Source organism: Engraulis encrasicolus, chromosome 3 (assembly GCF_034702125.1).
Source record: "Engraulis encrasicolus isolate BLACKSEA-1 chromosome 3, IST_EnEncr_1.0, whole genome shotgun sequence".
In the NCBI taxonomy this organism is placed as follows: Eukaryota; Metazoa; Chordata; class Actinopteri; order Clupeiformes; family Engraulidae; genus Engraulis; species Engraulis encrasicolus.
In genome coordinates, this window is record NC_085859.1 from 4,066,185 (window position 1) to 4,068,684 (window position 2,500).

General features: G+C 44.0%; 1 protein-coding gene across 1 annotated transcript in view; it reads right to left on the reverse strand.

The window, feature by feature from the left end:
- Positions 1 to 2,500, reverse strand: part of LOC134446462 (pre-B-cell leukemia transcription factor 3-like) — a 37,156-nt gene that overhangs the window by 1,763 nt on the left and 32,893 nt on the right. The gene's annotated exons all lie outside the window — the stretch shown is intronic.

Here is a 2,500-nt window from a genome sequence, read left to right on the forward strand (position 1 = left end):
TATTTTTCAGACTGGTGTGTGACTGAAGTAAATGATTAAAGGTTAAGTTTAAGGCTAAGTGCTAAAGGCTAATGACTAGCTTGTAGTCTGGGTTATATTTCATCACCTCTATCTGTGATTGTAAATCTGATGACCTTGTCCAAATCTAGTCATTATTATATTCAGGCAAGTGGCAGGTTGCTTTAAGGTTTTAGTGTGTGGTCATGTTAAAGGACAGTATTTTTTTTTTTTTTTACAAATGGGTAAAGGAATACTATGGACATGTTAAAGCCGTTGGTTGCCCAGGTAGCCCTGAAGCTTATTGGCTCCAGCTTGGTTGCCTGGGTAACAGTCCCCGCCCATTCCCTGCCCAGTCCCACCCCCTTTCATGAGCAACTCACACACACACAACATAGGGGGCGGAGCTAAACAAGTCACATGACACACCTGCAGAGGAAAGAGTTAAGCAACTCAATCACATAGAGCAGGTACACACACACACAGCACACACACACAGCACACACACACACACACACACACACACACACACGCGCGCGCGCACACACACACACGCACATGCACACGCACAGACACACACACACACACACACACACACACACACACACACACACACACACACACACACACACACACACACACACACACACACACACACACACACACACACACACACACACACACACTACTGTATTGTAGCAGCAGAGGGAAAGAGCAAAGCAAAGTCTCCTGGGAGAGCAGGGCAGTCGTAGCTATGGCTGCTCTATGCACAGTTTTTCTCCAAACAAACAAACAAACAAACAAACAAAGCCATACAGAAATAAACAAACAGGAAGAAGAATTTCAACAGGGAGTAAATGTGCAGAATGTAAACATAGCATACATGAAGGTGGAATGGCTTGGAGAATGGATATCGGGTAAGACAGCAAGTTGATGGGTTATGAGAAGGTTATGAGAGCTGTCAAGGTGACGAGACGAGGACAGTAGGGTGCACCAAACACCACTTGAAAATTAAAGGTACACTGTGCAGGAAATGGTCAAAAATGGTACTGCAACTATGTTGCTCATTGAAACTGGGTTGCCTATTGCCAAATTTGATCTTAACATGAAAGTTTACTGAGTAATAAACAAATATTTTCTACTATGGTCCAAGTAGAGTCATTTTTGCAGCTAAAAATGGCTATTTTTGGAAATTCAAAATGGCGGACCATGGAGAAGATCCCCCTTTTCATGTATGAAAAGTGTCATTTTTCCAGTCATAGTGAATATTTGGAATGTTATGGCGGTGGTAAGTATTCATGAAAAAGGTAACATTAGTGAAATGGGTAGCATGAATTCTGGAAATAAACAACTACAAATCTCACACAGTGTCCCTTTAAAACTCTAAAATCAACTGCTTTGATGTTGCAGTATTGCTCCATTGCACTACCATGACTTCCTTGCAAATTTGATTCATGTTAACCCTATCTAGAATGGGGGGAGGGGGGGGGGGGGGGGGGGGGGGGGGGGGGGGGAGAGGGGGGGGGGGGGGGGGGAGGGCTAAAAGTGCCCGCACCAACTTTGATGTCGTATAATTCCTTAACGACTTAAGATATGACTACGAAACTTGGTGACTTTTCCTAAAATTTAGTTGGCTACAGTTTAGTACCAAAAGATTATGTTTATCATTGTTGCCGTTGCCATGGCAACGGTTTTCTGACAGGCATGTCTGCCTGAAAATCACTGATCTAAGTCTCATTATTGTTCCTTTTTCATATTTTTTGGTTATTTGCATTAGCATCAGGCAGCTTTGTGAACATTTAAGTGGTGTGAAGCATGTAATCATTAAAATTTAAGTGCATTACCTAAATTTGATGGAAAATACATTATGGCGAGATTTTGGGCATTATAATCAGATGATGTCATTATGACGTCATAATACCAGATAATGACACAAAAATGATGTCATTCATAGATGTCCATATGTAGATCATCTCCCCAAAGTTTGGTGGTCATACCGTATTCCGTTCATGAGTTATGAGGGGGGGGTCAAAAGAGCCCCGCCCACCCCCCCCCCCCCCCCCCCCCCCCCCCCCCCCCCCCCCCCCCCCCCCCCCCCCCCCCCCCCCCCCCCCCCCCCCCCCCCCCAGGCCCAGGAAGGCCAAAAAAGCCCAGTCTGAATAGGGTTAAAGGGTAGAACAATAGGCTTGACATTTAGACTTGTAGTGAACGTGCGTTTTTTAGTAAAACTAGTAAGGGAAGTTATTTGGAAGAATGTTCCAGAAGCCTTTCCACTTCCCCAGAACGTCAAGCACACAAACAAATGGTTAAAGGATGGCTACATGGGTGCTCAGACATGGCTAAACCTTTTGTAAGGGAAGGATGCAAAAAATATGCACAATGCAATTCAAACCTGGGAAACCAGGCAACTGGAGCATCCTGTCAAACGATAGTTTTGATCAAAATAGTTTATTTCACCCTTTACTGCCATTCAAGATGTCAAGCCACCCTTTAATATCAAATT